Source organism: Xiphophorus couchianus, chromosome 4 (genome assembly GCF_001444195.1).
Source record: "Xiphophorus couchianus chromosome 4, X_couchianus-1.0, whole genome shotgun sequence".
NCBI classification, from domain to species: domain Eukaryota; kingdom Metazoa; phylum Chordata; class Actinopteri; order Cyprinodontiformes; family Poeciliidae; genus Xiphophorus; species Xiphophorus couchianus.
The window spans coordinates 14982533-15005617 of record NC_040231.1 but is presented as its reverse complement, the minus strand read 5'-3'; the positions used below and the strand labels follow the sequence as shown (position 1 = coordinate 15005617).

Here is a 23085-nt window from a genome sequence, read left to right as displayed (position 1 = left end):
ACGGTCCTGTGATGATGAAGGCGGACAGTCGTTGGTGAAATCTGTTTTATGGTTCGCTTTGGAACCAATTAGCACTTTATGCACCAGTGTCCTCTGAGACCCATAAAACAGAGCAGGAGGCCAAAGCTTAAAACAATAATATGAAATCAGACCTCACCTCCTTCATATGTCCAAGTTTATCTTAAAGCATCAAAGATCATTGGTTCTTTATGCTTCATCCCTAAGTCAACAAACATTTAGCTGCTGACTATACCTGCAGGTGCGAAAACAATGTGAAAAAAAACCCACAGAAAATAAGAAATTGCAAAACATAAAGCATACTTCAAGTGTGCGACTTTAAAAAAAATAAAAATAAATCTGCCCATAACCTCTCTCTTTGCTTCTTCCTGTTCTTATGGTGACGTCAGGAAAAGGCTTTTTACAGCCCTTCTCTATTTCTACAAGGAAGATGGGCCTGGTGTCATCCGGTTGTGTCTCCGGATAGCAGAGCAGAGAGACTTGGCTTAGGGAGGAAGAAGAGAAATAGATGGAGGTGAAACCGATCTGTCTCTCATTTTGTCCTCTGTCTTTGTCAGATAACCCAGGAAACATCTCAGACACACATGCAGCTTTTAGAAGCTTGATTTAGATCCACTCTGCTCCACCAGGTTGCTCAATGAAACAAAAGAATAATGGTGGTATTGTTAGATACGGGAACTTTGTGTGCAAAGTATGTGAGTGTCACTAAGAAGGAGCCATGTGTCTCTGCCATATGTGCTTGTCACACAATCTGCAGTGGGAAATGTTTCTGTTCTGTGCGAGAAATAGTCTTTAGTCTTTTGTAAGCTGATTTGACTTCTTCTGTCGTCACCTCATAACTCTTATTGCATAAAAGAGGAATGTTTTAACCCTATATACCAGTATCATAGTACAAATAAAAGAAAAAGCCACTAAACATATATTTTATAACAAGCAACTGAAATACATTATAACATACAACATACAAATAATGCAATTTATTCTCAGAATTCTTCTCCCGGATGAAATTTACATGAGATCACAAGTATCTACTTTTTAATCATGGAAACTTATGAACTGGAAATTTAAACATTTAATAGGATGTTTACTTGGCCATTGGTATATAATTTTTCTTTTAATTTTGCACTTCTACTGTGAATGACCTTTGCAATACTTAATAACTATATTCAGGTATTGACAACAAAATACTGCTGTTCCAAGGGAGAATAGAAAGTTGATGAACTCAAAAAGATGAATACAAGAACATCTATAAATTATAGAAATTTGATAAATATTTATATTTACTAGTTGCTTTAATCTCATTCATAGCTTGCGGAGTTCAACACAAATGTTGAGCTCATTTAAGTTTCATAAAGGAAAATGCTGAACCTCTCACGTTTGCACACTAGAAGTCACTCTCCACTGAACCTCCTTTTTTTCCCCCATCGGTTATACTCACATTAAAATACAGCTTCAAAGAACACGCCATATGTGTTTTTTCCACACTTTGGAATATGAAATATATTTAGTTTGGTGGTAATCACTCACGCCTTGGTACAACAGAGGCAAAGTACTGAGTAAGAGAACAGAGGAGGAGAGTCGCTGATGTTTTAAAACATGTATGGATGATTAATTACCTGGAGGTGCTGCAGGAAAATACTGCTTTTAGAGAACACACAACGATTCTGCCATAAAACTGGAGTGTTTCCTCCTCTTTACTGAAATAATTGAAATTTGATTAAAAGAACCTGGATATTTCTTTTCACTTGTAAGCAGAATAGATATGCCGAAACACAAAAAATATACTTCTTTCATGCTGGAAAGGTGTCCATCAGAGTTTGCATAGAGTCATTTACCAAAGGACACGAAGGGAAGTCATTACTCCCTCTCCCTTTACCTATAACCTCTAACAAATGCATATTACATTGAGCAAGGTTCAGTCAATCAATTGCGACCATACAATTACAATCTATCAACAAGGCTGTCAGGCTGAGCAGATCCCCAGGCTGCAGCTTGTAATGATGAGTTCAAACGCTTTAAGCAGGTCTTTCAAGTCCCTCGTTCACGTACATCTTTGTGTGTGTGCCAGAGAGGAAAAAAGCGTACTTTTTTCACTCCCTTCATGTTCACTGCATCCATGAAGGCAAACCACTTCTAGATTTTTAAATGCACATAAAAGTGAATCTAACATTTTTTTTTCTTTTTCAAAATAAACATAGGTATTATTTATTTGTTCCTCTTGTGGTTTAAGTCTGACTTTTTTGTCTGGCCTGTGTTTGGCAACACTTTATTTTTAGGAGCTTTGTCATCGCTGTCTGCACGCACAATCATTGTGTTTGCAAAATTCTAATATGCCAATTCCTGAGTTATAATTGTCTATGGACCCTCATCATATGTCACTGAAGCTTTGTCTTTGTCAGGACAGTTAAATGGGTTGGGCGGTTCACATCCTTTCTTGTGGAACTTATACTGTTGTGGGTTATGGGATATGTTCGATTTTGAGATCCGACTTGATGATGAACTTCTGACCTGACAAGAAGGAACTTTGAGTTCGTAGAAAATTCTTCTCCAATAGTTTTTACCTGTAAATCAGATATTTCACAAGCAAATTGAATGAAACTCATCTAAGTACTTAAGTATGTGATTGACTGACAAAACAGCAAGAGGAAAGTTTTTGCAAAACCTGTAAAGAAAAAACATATATATAGGAAATAAATTAAGTTATTTTGTTGCATTTGCAAACACAAAAAAGAGTCACAAAACTCTAACGAGTGATACATTCACAGTGGTTTGCTCTATTCAGAATTTAAAAAAATCAAGTAAAATCCCTAAAAATTCTAACATCTGATAAGACATGACATTATTTATTGGAACTATTTCATCATTTATAGGACAATTTTGGCATTTTTTTGAGATGTAAACAGAAAATTTACAAACTTTTGTCAATTCAACAGTGGAAAATTTTTTTCAAAAAGCATAAGCAAACACATTATTATCATAAATGTTTGTTAAAAATCACCAGCTAGAGTTTGTCATCATAAAAATATGATGGGAGGAAGCAAGGAAGAAGGGAACAAAGGAAGAAAGTATGGCATTTAGTTTGTTTTTATGACAATAAATAATTTCTGACAACTTCTCATCCCTAGTACTTTTAAAAATAAGACTCAGATACAGCAGAAGTGAGTCTAAGTTCTTTCCTTCTCAAAACCTTATAATAAATATTCTGATGGGATTGTTTTTGTCCATTTTTGCCTCAGAGCATAACCACTGGGGTTGATCATTTAGAAATCTTGAAATACATACAGATTTTGACTTGTACATTTACTCCCTCTGATTCCTCAGTAGTTTAAGTATACACACTAATGTTTTGGAACATTTATTTGTTTGAGGGAAGTCATATCTAGAAATAAAACCATATTCATGATGAATGTAAAAAAAGGATACATTTAAAGAATGCTTTAGAACTAAAACCCATGAAATTGATATATCGATTGTAATGTGTACACACCAAAGAAACCTGTGTGTGTTTTAAGGGACCAAAAATGTCTTTGTCACAGAAGCCCACATCAATCTAAACTTGACCCTAATTTTACTAAATCTAAGATTTTGAAAGTTAGGTATACGTCATTAATTCAAAAATAAGAAATGTGTACCTAATGTAGCTGTTGTGGCACTGCAAACAGCTAAGGAAATAAAATAAAAATCAGAAACATCCTTTGACTTCTGTAAATGGACTTAGAATCAGATCCACTGCCATGAAATGGCACTGTTATATGGACTTTCAGTTTTTTTTATGTTCAAGTACTAAAGTGATTTCCACTTAATTTGTAAATCCCTTTTTTCCTGTTACCAACCCACAGAATCATATTCAACATTTCTTTACGGCTTATATTTGAAACCAAGCTCTCAAATTCACCAAGTAGGTTTTATCAATGACCAAACTGCTCAGGATTGCGACGCTAAATAAATAAATATATGGGCAGGATAATGGTTTAAGGGTGGTTCCAGGAAATGATTTGCTGGGGGGATCTGAGTGCTTCCAGGTTTCCATCCCTGTGATGGATCAGTGTTTCTTTGGAATGTCCGAATGGTGATCCTTAAGTGTAGCTACAGTTTCAGATGAATTAATAGGCAGCAGGCAACCAGGAGTGGACCCAACTGTAACCAAGCCCACATGGCTTTAATCAAAGGAGCTCTGTGCAAGGTGTATCAAATCGCTGGACACCACCTATGGATTAAAGGGGTGTGGTAGACCACAAAAATTGTATGAACAAAAACTAAATTACCAAGGCTCTCTAAGAAAGGCTCTGAAAGTGAAATAGTTTAAGTATCTCAAGCTTTGTCTTTAAACAATTTCCAAATAAAAACCGAGAAAAAAACTGTTTCAGTTTTTTCTCATGACATAAATAAATTATGTCCGATTTATTTTTTAACAAGTTAACACATGCACTAATTTTCAAAAAATAAATATTTGTTGTCAGTTTGCAGAGTTGGCACACTTGCTGCTGGAGGCAAGTTGTTTGTGTTGTATAGACATATAGAAAGTATGCATGTGTCTGAATAGGCTTTTCCAGCCCATAATATCACAGGAAGGTGTTTTTAAAGACTTTATGAGGTACTGTATTAGCATACATATTTACTGTTGCAGACAGATGAAGCTGCTGTGGTATAAGAATCAGGAAGAAAAATCCACATATCACCCATCTTACAAGTTAATCCAAATTTTATTGTAGCTGCTGAGCCGGCAAGGGGTAGATTAAAAAGTTGTTTTTGAAAAGGTTCATGAATCATCTATATGGGAGATTAGTTTGCTATAGAGATTAAGTGTGAACTCAACGCAATATTAGTTGTAGATTTAATGTCTGCAACATAAGACAGCCAATATTTATGCTTGATATCACTGTGCGAGTTCTGTTTCTTTCTGTGTTGTTGATTAGATGCTTCACTAACACTGATCTGATATTGCCAAGTACAATCGACAAAAATAGAGTTGGTTTCTTTTCCTCTGTTTTGATCAAACCAAATTACTTACCAGTGAAATCTATTTGCTAATTAGGTGACTTATGCGTTTTATTCAGATGTATCAGAGTAAAGGGGACTGACTAGGCATGCTACAGTTTTAAGATTGTAAAAGAAAAGTTTATATAATCTATATTTTTTCAACATTTTCTTTCAACGTAAGCGTTATGGATTCCTTATCATGTGCTGGTGTAATATGTTGGCTTGTGTGGTCGTGAAAATAATGGGGTTGGGAAGGTGAAGATTAATGAGATTTCATGTACTAGTAGCTATGCTTAAATATGTGGTTCTGTGACAATAAAATGGCTTTCAAAGTGGCCATAAAGCGTTGGTAAAATGTTGGTAAATTTATGAGTATTTTAAACCTTAATCTGCGAGTGGTAAGAATAATTTGACACTTAACTGTATGTGCTGAAGGTGCAATGGAACTAGCCTTTCTGTTTCATTCATGTATTTCCCACTGGGAAGAAGTGAAAGGATAATAAAATTGACTTCACTCTGATATATCTATATTTTTAAACCCCACAGTGGTATGCGTGGCAGTGACGGAAGTTACAGTTATCGCTAAAATAATACGCTTTACTTAAGATTCTTGTTCTTTTGTTTCTTCATCTACCATTTTCCGCAAAATTATTAGTAAACCTTAACAGTCAGCACTTATCACACCTGGCTTAAAAAACTAGTGATTATTTTAACTTTCGTATCCCTTGCAGTAATTTCATGAGATCAATCACTGTGAAAATCTTGAAAACACTTTTTCAACACTGAAAGTCTCGGTTTTAGAGTTTACAATGTAAACTGACTGTTGAGCCTGCTGGCAGCTGCCGCTAAGCACTGTTTACTGTTTAAACAACGTAGCACCAGAGCAATAACAGTCGAAACACTTACTGCTGTTCCTGCTACCCTAGGAGCTCAGCCAACGCAACGAGAAGCCTAACCAGGCCAGCACACAGACAAACCATCCTGCCCATGGGAACAAAGTGTTGTATGTAGACCTTATTCCCCAACCCAGAGAAACCACATGCACAACGTCTTTAAGGACACAATCATCTCCAACTGTTGTCCATTTTCCACAGTTTGGAAATGTCTGGAAGGCTTCTACTAAAGTGTCTACAGGCCGAAAACCGCATTCATTGGAACGTGCACATTTCCACCCCGCGCTCCATCCCAAGCCAACCCTAAACAAACCCGCTTGGACACCTCTCAGGGGGACTTGCTGGTTGGCAAGCCTGTGGACCACACACTGCTACACACATGCACACACAAGCAATTCCACACTCTCTAATTTAATATCCATAACAACATAACCTTGAAGGATAAAATGCAGGACTCATTTAAATGCTAATTTGTTTGTTAACATAACATCAAAATTCCACATGGGACAGGTTACAGAACTAGGCTGTCACTTGATATGTATATTTTATTCCACTTTGTTATTTTTATTGGAACTTTGATTATGATAATACAAAACACTAAATAAAACATTAATATAAACAGGAAGGACTTGAGCAGCATCTTTTATGCATTCAGATTCTTATTACCAGGAGTGAAATAAGAATAGCGCAAAAGAAGGCAAAAGACAAAGGGGTGGAGGATTATTTGAATATGTCAATATTGAATTTTATCAACCAAACTGTAGTTATCTATATGACACTTAATGTGCACATACTTTATACTGAGTCTATAAACATGTAAACAGCTTTATCAATATCACAGTGGTAGAAAATATTATTATTGAGCAAGGGTTGGTGATTGTTGCCTGTTTTCTTTTTTGTACATTATAGTTCATACAAGTATAACAGACTGTGTTCTACTTGAATCAAAGTGTAAACGTCTAAAACCCAACACAAGGGAATTTGAATACATGGGAGTATAATCAAATTGTGAATTTATGTTGGTAATCAAATGAAAAAGTGAAACTTGCATAACAATGTGTGCACAATTATTTGGCTAGTCTTATTTTTGAGGATTACTATATTGTTAATAAACAACTACAGTGCTCTTGATTAATCCAAAATATAAGTAAGCGGAAGTGAGTTTTTGACGTTCTTCGTAGAATAATAATAATAATAATGTTAATTTCATCAAGCCATGGCTATAATCTGTGTTAGAGAAAATATTTCCATTTGGCTCCTGTAATCTGTTGTCCCTGGATTATTTTTGTTGGCTTGGTGATTTTTATAAATACCATAGATTGTATTGGCTCTGGTGGTTTTGTGAATTCCCACTGTGAGGCAATTGGCAAACCTGCACGGACTAATGATATTATTAAAAGGCCTACTAATGTATTGCTATGTCCAGGATGTGTTTTTAGGAACAGTGTGCTTTTTAACATCTGATACTTTTTTTTTTTTCCAATTTCTCATACAAATGTTTTGTAGATTAATTCAGTTTAGACAATGTGTATCTATCTGTAGCTGCATTTAATAACTTGCATATTAGTTTATTATTACCATTATTAGTTTAATACAATATTTTTAGTTGAGTAATTAACTGTTCTTCCATTAATCTTTGCATTGTATGGTGTACAAAAAACTAATGTCCTGAAATATTTGTTGAAGTTAAGCATTCAGACTTGGTGTTGGTCTTGGAAGATCTGGTCTTAGTCTTGGAGTATGTGGTCTTGGTCTTGATCTCGGAAGAACCAGTCTGGACTTCACCTCTGGTGTTGCTCTCCTAATGCTGAAATTGACTACTATGTGTGTAATGTATCTATACAGTAACACATTCACTATTTTATTTGAAAAAAAAAAAAAGAAAAGATAAATATGCTTATTTATGCTATTCCAATCTGAGCAGATACACCTGTACTCTGTATTTGAGCCTGGACAACATTCATGTTGACCTATGCAATGTGAGGTCAGTTTTCACATTAACAACCTGAAATATTGTGGAAATGGCAAGAACAAATATACCTGAGTTTAGGATCTAATGATAACAGGCATTGGTCTTAGTGAGCATAGATGGTGTCCTCTGGGACAAAATTGCTGTCAATAAAGTGGCCTTCAAGGAACAAAACTGTAATGAAAAAACACAGGTTAGAGTTGTTTTAAAAAAAAATTGCTCCTCTTCTTTATTGTCTCGAAATGAAGACAGTGTATCACTGCCTTTCGTGATTATAGTTTCATTGTGAGTTATGGGTTGAGTGATGCATTGGTGCCAGAAGTAATCAATTGGGCTATCGCCTGTGTGTGCCTGTCAGTGAGAGCTTATCTACTGTATATTTTACTCTTCTCTGTCTATTTTTGTGTGTGTCGAAGATGTTCTGGAGACACAAAATCCTCCAGTGTGTTCTCAAAATAGAGACAGCCTCACTAAAAGGCAGTATAAACAAGACTCCTGCCTCCAGCAACAGCACGATCACTATTGTGAATGGGGAATGTCAACTTGAGGAATATTTTAGCGGACGAATGAGTGTAATGGGTAGCAGTTTGATCTGGCATGACTCCTCATTACATGTCTCAGCTATTAGAAACCGGATCTGTTTATTTGGCTGACTAGCCTCCCAGGGGATCGAGCTGGTAGGGCTGAGTATTCTGGCAAACACTTGCACTTGTAATTATTGTATCATTTGACAAAGTTCATCAAAGACACATCACTTCTGAGAGTCCTTAACTAGTGCAACCAAAAATACTTATTTGAGCTTTCTGTTACAGGGAGTGGATGTGGTGAAAGTACAGCTTAGTTTTTCTTGGCTTGTGCTTTAAATTGTGTGTTATTTGGTTGTTCTAGTGGTCAAATGTGTGCATTTAAGCATGTTGCATGTGTGGTCTGAGCAAAGAAAACTGACTTGCCTTGCTGGGCCCGTCTGAGATTCATACCACACACATATGCAGTCATACTCCACAAATGTAAATGGGTTTCTCTCTGTTTTCATTTCAGACTGAATGAGCCCACTTTAGGAACACGAACAGGCTGAGGGAGACTTCTCTGTCTCTGATGATCTATGGAGTCAGGCGTTTGGACGAGCCTCCTCTTCATGTAAGCCCCTCTGCAGCTCAACTTACAATATGTCAATGTCGACTGCAATACACTGAACCATATGTCGGCTCATGTGTTTCTCTCAGTGAGCCAAAGATTTTTTTTTTTTTGTCAAAGTGGCACATTTTCATCATTATACATTAAGAGCTTCCCTGGTGTCATAGCACATAATGAGAGTACAGAGGATGCTCACACAGAAAGTCTCGTCCCTGCTGTCATGTATCGTAGTCGAATTGTTAAGGTATTAGAGAGCAGAACAATGAATCATGACAACCTGAGGGAACGACAAGTAGGTCGTCCTGTACATGTAAGATCTAGAGTTTAACTTTCTTCTTTTGTTTCTCCTTCAACTAAATGAAAAGAAAACTGTTTAGTTCTTAAACCATAGATACCTGTTACTACCACATGAAATTCACAGCTGTTTTGTACCTCTGGTTTGTACTATATAATGTTAAAGGTTATCATGGATTTTAAAGACTTATCCACCATAAAACTGTTTCTAATGTAGACAAGTGTCATGTTTCATGATTTACATAGTTCTACTGTTGATGAGGAATAAATTAGGACTCATCCACATTCACTTCCACTTTCAAATTCCATTTCTAATGTTATAAAGGCATATCACATCAGGTGCACATGATTATAACATCCTTAGTCAGTATTGTAAAAGTCGTTGTTCATATTTCAATTTCAGGGTTCTCTTTGGTGTTATGATACAGTTGTTGTGCCTACCTGAAATCAAATCATTTTCTTTTCAGAGACAAATAAAACAAGATCAGACAATTATTACTGGAAATATTCTTTAACATTTTAATTAATAAGGATTTCTGAGTATCACTTGTTTTCCAAAATGTGCCTGTAAATATCCATTCATATATATAAACTTTTGCAAAGTGTTTCTGTGTGCACAGGGGCTAATCTGGCATGGCTGCAACTCCGCCATTAATCTGAAAAGCAAAATGTGTCGTTTTGTGCAGAAGTGTTGCTCAGTCCAGCAGAAAAGCATTGTGATGCTCATGTCTGATGAGAATGCTTATTCAGACATTAAACAGAGCAGACTTGTTCATGCAACATTTTGCGCATGCAAAATGAGCTAGTATGTGTAATTGTTGCATTGATTTAATCTGACCTCGGTGGTCAGACGATGGCACGGTTAGATTTGTCAAAATAGCTGTTTATGGAAATATGCTTGACTGGTAGGTAAAGATCAAGGCTTCAAGTGAAGGCATGAAATGGCTTAAATCATGTGTCCTGCCAACATTTGTGAGCTTTTGAAATAGGTGTGTACAGTCACAGCCAACATTGCTTCAGTGTAGCCTTGGCAGACTTACATTTACATGCATCTTTGCGTTAAATACACCCACGCATATGTTTTCCATTAAGTAGAAGGGCATGAATATAATGGTAAGTGGCAGGAATGGGGTCGGGTTCCCCATAGGTCCTCCTGCTCTGTGGTGGGCAATGGGTTTAGAAGTGGGTTCAGCAGTATGTATTTACCCATGGAATAGCGAGAGAGGGAGAGTCTGTGTTTGAGATCAGGTTGTTTTCACAGAAGTGTTGGTGGAAGGAGACGGACCCACCCAGAGTCTCAAACAGAGGGCTGATTGTACGGCAGATGGAGTGGGCTGAAGGGCCTGAGCTGGCTCTGAGGAGAAAGAATGCTGGTATGTTTTCTCTTAAAACCACACTGTGACAGGTGGCAGAGTGACTGCTGTCACATTTCAGCCTGCTCCACCTTTCCAAAGAAAACCATCAAAGATAAAATCAGATCAAAAATAAACACAGGTGTTATATATTCTTTGTTTATATAAGTAACAACTCACTTCAGTGCCTATGTCAGAAAGAATATTGCACTTGAAAGTGTGATCAAACAACAGTCAGTGTTTACTCCAGGTCTCTTGGTTTTGTGATCTAAATTGTCGGCTTCTGTTGGCTTTGCTGAAAAATCACATCTCTCCCACCTTACCTCTTAGGCCTGAAGTGTAATTTCCAAGCTTTAAATCCAGAAGGGCCACCAGGGGACACATTGGTTGGATTACAAGGTTAAGGCTTCATTTTGTCCCTGAGCTGTGGAGAAAACGAAAAGCAACAAACCTGAGAGTGACCTGTGTTGCTTTGTGGTTCCTGGGAGAGCTGGGAGCAGCCCTCCAGGCTCAGAGGTGTCTGAACCACCTCCACTCTTTTCTCTCACAGCCTCAAACTGTTATTGAGCTGGGGGCCTGGTGGGTCTTACTAAAAATATTGTTTAATGTTCTTGTGCAGGGAAAAGCAAGCTACAGTACAGCTTCACTGGGCCTAAGCCACATCATGAATATACAAGGTGTAAAAGAAGCACATCTAAGCAAACTTGATAGCTAATCATCAGTCTCTTTATTCCATAAACTCTTTTTTTCTCTAAATGACTGAAGATAGAGCTTATTGTTTAAATTCCAGAAAAGAAAATAAATAAATTTTGTTTGATATGAAAAATAACCTGGGCAAAATGTGTCTTGTCCAGGTTCAGTCAATAAACTAAAGACACTGGGGATAAAATCATCTGTAAATGAATCACAAAAATGTTTTGATTCACATTATTGTTCTTGTGTAAATGATCAAAACCCTTAAAAAAAGAAACAAACAAAATTTGGCAATACTGTCTAAAATGGCTGATTGTAGAGTGTAACCTTAAAAATGTTATATTTTATAAATTGAGTCATTTATTAGTTTGAATGCTATGACAGCAAAAGCTCCATTATTCATGATGTCCAAACCAGTACACTGTGTAATTTAAGGTTTGATTAGGTTTTACCAATTTACCATGTTTACAGCTGTGTACAGTCGAAATAAAAAATAAGTAAACAATATATTAACAACAACTGGATACGTCTTTATCTTAAAGAATTTAAAAAATATAGGAATTGTGTTTTCCGAGAACATTGATGAAGGTGCTCCAAAGTTTACTTCATGTTAGATGTCTATATTTCCCTGTTTGCACAGTTTGCAAAAAAAGAAGAGAGAAATACAAATGTGATGCAAGTGCAAAACGTTCTGAAAATACACTTGTGCCGGTTGTCATGTAAAATGCATGGTTTGTATTCCTAAGCAAATTCACAATGATGCTTATTGGTGCTATTATAGTTCTTGCCTAAAGACCAGCTTGTACATTATTTTTAGCTGTAGGACAACGTAGGAATTGGATTGTATTGCAATTACTTTTACATAAGGAAAAATAATTTACAAACGTAATGGCCTTGTTGACAGCACTAAGCAGCCTGTGTTACAGACTAAACTAACTGTGTTACCCCTCTGCGTTCATCTCATCAGATATAATCAAATCTATCCTGCCACGGCGCTATTTGCTAAAACAGTTTAGCGCTACTATCATCAGCACTCCAACAAGCATTATTCTGTTGGACTGATCACAGAGGACAAATGAACCAAGTGATTCAGAGGAATCATGGATCATAAATGAGATTCAAAATGATTTCCACCCTTAACGGTGCTCTGTATAGAGTTAAAGAGAAAACTGTTTCTGACAGCAGGACATTACACACCAATTCCCCTGGTTCCCCTCTAGCCTTTCCCTGCATTCATAAATACACCCTCGGCCTGCTTCCCCTAATTACCGAGCATGAGCATGGCTGTTTCCACTTCCCTCTCACACATAATAGAAACTGCGTTTTAATATCCAGGCATCATAAAATGTCATGCTGACTTAACAGACATGAGGAGCAGAAGGAGCAATAACAGAAGAGGGGGGCAAGGCTGGAGGCGGGGAGGGGTATTAGCAGGAGCAATGCAGATTAGGTAAAACTCCAGACTCAACACAGATCCTGACTTTAGCCCTCCTTCTTCTAGTGCTGTCTTTCTTGGGCCCTTGTGGTTCCTACATATTTCTCATTTTAAAATGCCATACTTTTAAAGATCCAACTTTCTCCTTTCAAGATTTTTCTACACGTTTAATTGCAATCTACATATGTGAGTGCAATTAATTCACTTTGAAATGCCAAATGGTAGAAAATTATTGTTTTCTGTTTCACAAACCAGGAAACAATGCAACATGGAAACTGGCTTTTGTTTTTAAAAGCCTGGAATAATGCCACATATTTGCTATTTGCCATCTGGACAAGCTATGTTTCAAAATCTATAACTCTCTGCTTTTCCAGATCAAAATATATTATACAAAAAATACAAATTATTTTAAGCACATTCTGGTATCTTATTTTTCATGGTAAAAACAAAACAAACAAACAAACAAAAAAAAAAGCATTTTTAATGTGTGGTTTGTCATTTCCTCTGGAGCCAGTTTAATGACCAGAAATCCAATTTAACCTGAATTTGAAATGTGTGTGGATACAGTCAGTGAGTAAAAATTCCAAAATATTGTTTAGTAAAATGTTATAGTCTATGTGTTATTTTTTAAAATCAAGTATAAGAGATGTCATTTATGACCAGTAAAGCATTTATTGAGAATTATTTGATATATGTCCTTAAAACTGAATTAAGAAAAAAAACCTCAGTGACCTGTTATTATGTTTAGTTTTATCTTTTCATTCGTTGTTTTAATAGTTAAAAAAAGGTCTGGAATGAAAAAGCACTCTTATAGGATGCACTGTAACCTTTGTGCTCTTCATGTTTACCTGGGATACTATTATGTCAGTACCGCCTAAATTCTTGGGCCGAACATCATCATATCCAGTGTGATTTCTTTATTTTAAAACTTTTACAGCTTTCAATGCTACAAAACAGCCAGTTGACTCTATAGTCAGCTTAGCGTTTATAGCTTGTCATTATTCAGACATGTGAAGCATTTCAGCAGGACCATTAGTCAACCTGTAGCCAGCGCCACCCACCGGGGCAACAGAGATGAATGATCTGCCAGTTTCTGCTGCATTTTTCATCGTCCTTAGCAAAGACAGAGTCGGCTTTTGAGAGGAGGATCACTGAAGTTATTATCCATGTTAACACATTAATTAGACAAAAAAAAAAGACTTAAAGTTGGAGTTTGAAGAATATTTACTTGTTCTTTGTGCTGATTGTGACATGTTTTCTTTTTGGTCTGTCACTTTCATCTGGTCTTAGATGACACAGCTGAGATATAGCTAATAATTGTAGTGACTAGAAACTATAAATTTTAATAATTTCCACTTTACCACTGATAAGAGCAACATTTTGCTTCTAATTTTTGGGGTTTCATTAATATCTGGCCATTGTTTGAATGGTTGTATTTACTCAGTGCTTCATGTCTGTTGTCTGAATATGACTCATTTTTGGCCATTATGTATTTATGGCTTGGGATAGACTGTATACAGAAAGTGCTAATTAATTTGTCCCAGTAGGAGTTAGGTGGCCAGCTTGTTGGAGGATGTTATCTGATTTTCAGGGAAAACAACTGCATGGATGTTCCTCTGCTGCCCAAAGACTAAACTCTATTTCCACCCACAGACTCACTAGTGATTAAGACAATTGTAACAAAATAACTTCAGAATTAAAAAGGATGGCACAAGTTCACTAAACAGATCAGGGAAGAATGACCAAATTTAATTATTAAAGATCTACAAGCAAGAATACAGTCTAAATGCCATGACGTTCCTGCACCTGCAGTATACTGCTTATGCCATTACTTTCATTTCAAGTAGTGTGAAAATGTACTTAAAACTGTACAACCAGATTGAAAGAAGTGTTAGTTTATTTTTTTTCCCAAATAAACTAAGATGACCAAAAATTGGGTGCAGTGAGAATCTATATTTCATTTCTAAACTTTTGTTATGTTTGTTAATATTGTCCAGTTTTAGAGAAAGCTACAGAAGAAGATTAGGGCCACTGGGGGAAAAGAAGACTTTAGTCTCAATATTATGATTTTCTTCTGAGAATAACATCATAATCTTTTTTACTCAAAATTTTGACATCTTTTTTTTTATTTTTTTTTTTACTTTAAGCTCAGGTTCTGTGGATTTTGACATGGATTTTGAGTCAGCTGATGTTAAAATCCAAATAAATAACCAAACACTCTCAGGTGCATTTCAGTTATGTTGATAGTACGCTGTGTGATAAATATTCACATAATGGCTTCTTCTTTGTTTATAGAACTTGTAAACCTGCAATTTACCCACACTGAAAGCCTATCCCATATTGATGGTGCATAAACAATTTAAACAGTTTTAATTCTGAGGAAAAAAATCAGAATTCTGAGATTAAAGTCAGAAGTATTTTTTTTTCTGGTGGCCCTCATCTGCTTCTGTGGAGAACAAATACAGTGCACTGCTTACTTGAAACTTCAATTTAAATATCCACCTCTTTACACCTCTGTCTACTCTGTGTGTGAGCCAAAGTCTTGAGTAATAGCCAACCTTAATCACATACTGTTTGTTAGTGTCTGTGGCTCTGACCATTTCCAGGTGGATGACCTGATTTTCCTGTCAGGTAGGTGGTCCTTTGGAAGCACAGGACCGTTTATCACCAAGCAGTAGTTTGTTAGAAGGAACGCCTGTTTAGAAGTTTCTTGGTGCACATTTAACTGGAAGGTTTTATTTTCTAATGCAAAGTGACAGGCAAAATTGTGCCTGTCCTTTTTTTAAAATCCTTTTTCAGACTCTACCATAAAGAGGTTCTTTCCCACCCTGTGCCATTTTGTGTAAATATGACGGCTGCCCTGTATTTGTGGATGTCAGCAGATCTAGATCCCACCACTGACTCTCATAACCTTGTGGGCAGAAGTCAGTTTCAGGCCAAAGCAAACATTAGAAAATCAAAGGGAGATGAGTGCTAATGATAAATTGCTTCTTATTTAACAGCTAAAGCTAGTTTTTTTTGTCATTTACAGATGTGTTTTTAAGTAATTTAGAAAACCTGAGAAAAGGAGAATGCAGAATCAAGAAGATTAATGCTAAGACGTGGATTTCTATTTTATTTGTTGGCTTTACCTGAGGAATGTTTCAGAAGCTAAATAAATAAGCACAACTCAGCACTTAACTATGGATCCAGAGGAAACAGGTTTGATAACCACCTTAGAGAATTTCTGTTTATTTTTGACCTTGAAATTTGGAAAGTACCTCCCTCTTCTTTTCTCCTTCACTTGGCTCCTTTCTTGTCTTCACTTTGCACCGACATATTTTCATTGACCATAATCCTATTAGAAGCATTTATGTTGTTTGTTGTCTCATAGGAATAGGTAGTTGGAGGAATAATAAAACAGGATCCAAGTTCTGAATGAAAACTGTGACCTTGGTGTTAAAATTAATAGGATTTGTCATTGTATTGTGTTATATAATCATTTGTCTCCATCTTTTGGTACCTTCTCCACCTGCTAAAATGATGTTAGAGTTACTATAAATCAGCCCTGGTGATTATTTGAGATTTGAAGGCTTGGAATCAGTTTGTTTTCAGGAATATGCCAAAGGCAGTGATACGTAGGAACTTGAAAAACATCAGATATGGGTGATGGTGAACATTTTGTTCTCAGCCTAAGTCTTCTGTGGGGGAAAAAAATTAACAATTCCCATGCTTTTTGTCTGTAACAATTATATATTTACTTATTTTTAAACACTTACGGGGATTTTGTGTTTTCGTTCTGAAATCATGGTTTGAATGAGGATCTACAGAAATATTTTGCATTGAGAAAACATGGCAGCAATATGCCGTATGTGTGTGTGTTATGTGTTGGTTTGGATTTTATTCCTTTTCTGATGTAGTATACATGTATGTATAAGCATATTAGAATATAATAAACAACCTGATTTATTTCAGAGTTTAATTCAAAATTTCAAGAGCATTTTCTCAAAAATCTGAATATTACTAAACAGGAATGAAAAAAAAATATATATATAGACAATTTATGCTATTGCCCACAAGCCTGAGGGAGAATGCTAACTTGGGAGTTGTCCAGGAGAGAGTCATTGATAACATTCAAGAGACCCATCGACAATAGAACTGGCTGTTCATGCAGCACTGTATCCAAGCATGTTAATGGAAAGTTGAATAAAAGGAAAAATTCTGATAGACAAGGTCAACAAGCAACAGGGATAAGTCGTGGACTGTTGGTGAAGTCAGTGTTTCAAGTACCATCACAAAGTCACAAATGTCAATTTATGTGTGAAGCCTCTTCAAAAAATGACTGGTCTGTTATCCAAAGGCCTCTTTCTAAAGAAAGGTAAAATGTTGATTTGATTTGCAGATTGGAGAAACACGCAATCAAAGTTGCTTTACAGTTCAGTGTGAAGTTTCATTGTTAGTGATGGTCTGGAGAACCTGTGCTTATCACAGCTTCTCTTTATGAAGAAGCTTATTTCATGTTGCAGCAGGGCTTGATGCCTGTTCATGCTGCTAATTGCAGAGATGCTTTATTTAAAGGTCCTGGTATCACTGTGTCAGATTGTCCAGCAAGCTTGTCAGGCCTAAAACTTTCAGATGGCCTCGGGTATAGTCAATAGGAACATGAGGGACACCAAACCAAACAATCCAGATGGGATGAAGGATGAACATCTTTGCGTGCCACACTGCACTGATGTTGTAATTTATGCAAAAAGCAACCAGACTAAGTATTGACATCATAAACCTTACAGTGCATTGGCATTTTTCTCAGTAGACTGACAACTCTGTAATTAATAAGTTGAAATTTCTGAATTGAGTTTTTCTGAGCTTCAAGACATAATTAAAATATATTACTATGTGTATGATGAGTCTATGTAATGTGGGTCTTACTGTCTAAACTGAATTACTGAAATAAGTTATTTTTTAAAGCTGTTCTTATTTATGGTGCTGCACCAGTATTACCATTTGCCTATATTCGCTATTCTAAAGTCAGTGTGAGGTGAACACATTTTTAAGTTAAATGTGAGATGATATTTCTGATAATTTTAGTGCTTCGTTTCTTTCAAATGCAAAACAGCTTGTTATTTTGCAAAGACTTTAATGTGGATACTCTCTTCGATATTTAAAAGGCCTGGCAGTGCCCTTTTTAGGTTTAATATTTAAATATTTCTGTGGTATTTGTGTTGTGTAAAATGCACTCTTGGAAAATGTCCAGTTTACTGAGACTGAATGCAAGTTTTAATTGAATTACCACACATTTCAGAGGCTGAGTTGAGAGTGTGAGCACTGAGCTTGTTTGTTGGTTTAAACTCAAACACAAATCGACTCGGAACCAAAAAGACTGAGTTCTTGCTAAAGTTAAACATAATCAAAGTGATTTTTGTCATGTGTGCTTGTCAACAAACTACAACAACTTAAAACTCGGTGGGGATTTTTTTTCTCTTTTCACCTTACCTTAACTTACATTTGATGGAAAGCTTGATGATACACAAAAATGACACTAGACTGTCTCATTTCTTTCAGGTTTTAATTACAGAAAACCTCAAATTGGTTATCTTCACCTTGAGCCTGCATTCTCTGATTAGCAGCCAGATGCCTTTTTGTTGTGTTGATTGATCCTTTTGCATGAGAAAATGGCTTTTGCCTTCTCACATTGCAGAGGTCAACTTGTCGATTAATCAATTAGATTTACAGGTGGTCATGCAAGAAAATCTGCAAATCATTGCTGTAGTATACAAGTTTAAAATATATGCACTTTATCCAGTCCTACCCCTAGAGGATGTGATGTGATGATGCAACAAATGGTGAAACAAAATGCACCATTTCAGTGGTAAGAAAAAATTGCTCTCTTCTATTTCTCTCTGTGGGCCTTTGTTATTCATCCTATATTAGCAGTGGTGGTGTAAGTCTCCATCACTTATCACATGTGTTCAAGTTTTTTTTGCATTTGACTAGAAGAGATGCTTTGAGAAATATTGCACCATTACGTCTGTGGTTCCAACAGACCTGATGAAGACGTTATAGCTGGCAGGAGTAATTGGTCCCTGTTGCATAAGATCCGTTCTAGAGTTCTACAATGTGTACATTGTTTTAAATAGAACACCTAACTTGCGATTTCACTGGCTAAGCAGATATGCAAAGCATCCATTTATCCGTGGAACATCTAAGCTGCTTCGTAACATGCTCAAGGCCAATAACGTTTAGCCAAGAGCAGGTATCCTTGACATTAAGTGAAGTCCCAACGCCACCCCTATTTTTATCTCAAAACAAAATTTGGCCTCATTAGTTTTGGTATTTATCATATTTTTATTTTACATGACTTGGCCTAAAACCGTTTCCAAGCAAAAAGTGCTGCAAATTGCCCCTGGTCTTATTTGCCTCAGTGGGCCTGTGGAGGCGTTAGTGTTGTGGTCAGCACTCCTTAGACTCTTTGAATTGCAAATCGCCTCCATAACTCAAAAGTAATGCAGCCGGGAACGTCACCTCCTGTCATTTTTCTGCATTTGGATGCATGGAGGCTTCATTGCTGAGGAAGAGCAGTTATTGTTTCTGTCTCTGATGTTACTCCTCCATATTGGACGAATGACTAGGCTAGACTCTCTCAACCTCCACCTCTTTATCGTGCCAAAATGCTCCCTTAGCTGTAATAATGCTTCCCTGCAAGCATCATAACACTGTGCAGTGGGACATCTTACTGATTAAAGGGAAAAGAGTCATACAACCACTATTAGTTTCTAAAAGTTTACAAAACCTGTTTAAGAGCCACATTCAGGTAACCTATGTGTGCTGAATGTGTCTAGTTCAGTCAACCATCAAGTTTGGTATCTTGTTTCTACAATGTTAAAGTGATCATGTTGGAGTTTTTAAAGAACGGTATAATATAATAAAATATATTAAAAATAAGAGAAATTTATACACATGTAGAGTAACAAAAAACATTCCTGCTAGTAAAAACTTATCTGATCTTCACTATTGTAAAGTGAAGAAAAACTATACAAGTTCTTGCGTGTAAAAATGTGTTTTGTTCATTTGTATTCAGCCTTGCAGACCCACTGCTTTGTAGAATCACCTTTTAGTGCATTTACAGCTCTAAGTCCTTTGGGGTATGTCTCTGAACTATTTACCTACTCCTTTTTGCAGAAATGGTATAGATCAGTCACACTGGAAGAGAGCGTCTGTGAACATTCATTTTGAAAATTAGGCACAGATTCTCAATTATATTTAGATTTGGATGATAACTGTGCCATTTTAATATGTGAGTTTTCTTGTATTAGTGATTTTTCTGTGACAGAGAGAACCTTCTCCTCAGTCCCGAGTCTTTTGCAACCTCTGGGAGGTTTTCTTCCAGGATTACCCTGACTTTAGCTCCATTTATGTTCCCATCAGTTCTGACCAGCTTCCCAGTCTGTGCTGTCATGATGAAATCAACATGTTTTTTGATACAAATGACGTGTTATGGGTGTTGTACAGTGACAGTGTTCATTTTCCACCACACTTGGAGTTTTGCATGCAACGCAACAAGTTTCATTTTGGTTTCATCATACAAGACACCCATTTCCCACATGCTTGTTGGGTTTCCTACAAACTTTAGTAGATTTGCAGTTGTGCCATGCAATTTATTTATTATTTTAAATATCTGAGACACATAAAATTAGGTTTATTTTAACTTTAAACCATAATGACAGAAAATGACTTATATACATAGATACTCAAGTATTACACAGTTTGTAATGAATCTAAAATATATCAATTATCTTTGTCTTTTTTGACAAATAAAATAAATCAACTTTTCAGCTACATCCTAATTGTTTGAGATGCATCTATTCTTTAACAACATGCAAAGCTTCATTTCAATGAGTAAATCAGACACTCAGCCGACTGATTTGTGTTGCCTATGAATAGTCACATAGATATTATAACTGCTGATTGTAATCTATGTAGCTTAACATTCAATAACAATTGAATGTTGTTATTGCCCCACCAATAACAACATTCAATTGATTCTGGTCAGATATAAAACCTTCCTTCACAATAACTACATTTTGTGGTGGATCTCTGGTGAAATGTTTTGCTTCTGTTATTTCTTAACTGTTAAAAAAAACATCTTTATGAAAACTAGTCAGTTGACAACACTGTTAAACTTAGGCTAATAATTCTAAAATATCATTGTTTGAAGTTATGAATGGTCACACCACAAAGTCTGAGCATACTCATTTTTTAACCTTTTGTACAGAGAACTGTCTAATGCCAGAAAACAAGGACAGAGTTTGTACTGGTATTTCTTAATTAGTAATGCTGATGATTATGTAGCTGGCAGACAGGTTAAGGGACCAATGAAATCAGAGGGTCAGGACGGCACTACTCTCTCTTTGCCAGGCTAATTAATTCACCATGTTTCTTGCTCTCATTGCCTGCAGCCCAATATGACTTTAACATTGTGAAGCTCCGTGGATTTGAAGCGAAAAGCATTGTCTCACCATATACGTCTGTTTCTTCTTTACACACCTTCCATTTATTGTCTCACGTGTAATCTGGCAATAATATTTGAAACAGGATATGGTTCCAAGTAAGGAGAGTGTTTGCATTTCGAATGCAGACTAATCCGTTTATAATTACATATTGAAGAAATGGAATGGTGGTCCGACTGTTTGAAAGAGTAATCCCCCCTCGCGTGCATAAACATGAGCCAATTTCATCAATAGGTCCAGCCTTAGACTAGTGGATAATCACCTGGGGTGTAGAGTATTTTGATACAGCCACCTTGCCCCTTTTTCCTCTGTAAATAATTCCTACAAACTTGAAATCAGAGAAGCCCGAGCAACATTAAATTATCTTCAAAGGCAGGCATAAAATTGGGCAGCTCATCCGTGTAGTCAGGAAATGAACCTGTGTTTCTGTTATGAAAGAACAACAATAGATTGAGTGGCTAAATAACAACCTTAGTGAAAGCTGTCTGATACAAGTTATTTTGTCTATAATGATCTAGCATGCCTTAGCTGTTTTGTAACGCTGCCGCCACGCTTTTGGCTACTTTTGCAGTGCGATTTTAATAACGTCCGCTCAGGCAGTTCTGGGTAGTGGTGTGGTTATGAGTGGGTTTGTGCTGAGCTCCTGAACAACACATCTGTGTCTCACCTAATGGTGGAACTTATTAATTCAAAAAAAAAACTTTGCACAAATTAAATCAATAAATAATTGATTTAATTCAATCATTTTTACATAATGATATCTTTAAAGTTAATTTAAACAAGCTTGTAATTTATAATTGCACTTTATAATTCTGGAAAGGCAATTTTATTAATTGACATGAACTCATTTTGTTGTCAAAAGATGAAATTCAGTACTCTGTCTTCTCTTCAGCAAAGCCACAGTGTTGTCAGAACCTGTGTTAAAAGTATTTTTGTGCTGACTTTCAAAATTACTGTTAAAGTCCAACTTTTCCCAAACTCTGTTTTGTATTAGACAAGGGAAAAATAACACATGTTTATACCTTTTATCTCTGCCTAAAGATGTATTTTTTCATCTTTACAAAGTTGAAGTGTTCCAGTTAAATGTCTTTGCTGAATTGCATAATGAGAACCGGCATAATTGTTTGAGATTTAAAAGCTTTCCTTGCACGGCAGACACACTGTAAGATAACATTATTAGGGGTGCCATTAGACTACCCTGGGAGACAGCAGGTAGTGTATGAAACTGCTAAAATATGCATTATTTGCAAATCTATCAGAAGAGGAGAAAGCTTAATAATATCCACCTTTGCTATCATGCAAAAATGTTAGACTGCTGTGGAAAAAAAAACTGTCTTGGTCTGTTTCTGTTGTTTGTGTCATGTGGCTGAAAATGAGGAGAAAACTGTTGGTTAGACAGACTTCATTAAAACTAATGGGGCGCAAGTTATTGCAGATTGATGAGAGTCAGGATGAGATTTGATGCTCTTCCAATGCTTCCAATTTTTCTTCATGTTATCAACACGTAAATGACCCTCTGTATGGCGCGGAAAACACCCAGCCTTAGCCCATGCGTAATAAGCTCAATGAGGTCTCCCATAAATCATTCTAATTGAAAGGATTCCTCCCTGGCTGCTACTTAAAAGACACCTCACAGACACAGACAGGGAAAACAATCCCTGAGCCTCCATCTGAACTCCAGATGAACTAGAGACGAGAACCCTCTTTGGCTGACTGGAGTGGAGATGACACATCAGAAGAGGATGTCATGACCCGAGAAGTTCAGATATGTAATCATTTGATTTCAGGAATGCCGTTTGGAGCTTTAACATCCTTATGGTGAAAAAATGGT

At 36.4% G+C, this 23085-nt stretch overlaps 1 long non-coding RNA gene across 1 annotated transcript in view; it reads left to right on the top strand.

Annotated features, from left to right (window-relative positions):
- Nucleotides 1-23085, top strand: part of LOC114143540 (uncharacterized) — a 59142-nt gene that overhangs the window by 24716 nt on the left and 11341 nt on the right. The window contains exon 2 of the long non-coding RNA XR_003595268.1: nucleotides 8899-8997. This is a non-coding gene — a long non-coding RNA (uncharacterized LOC114143540). The remainder of the gene's footprint in view (nucleotides 1-8898; nucleotides 8998-23085) is intronic.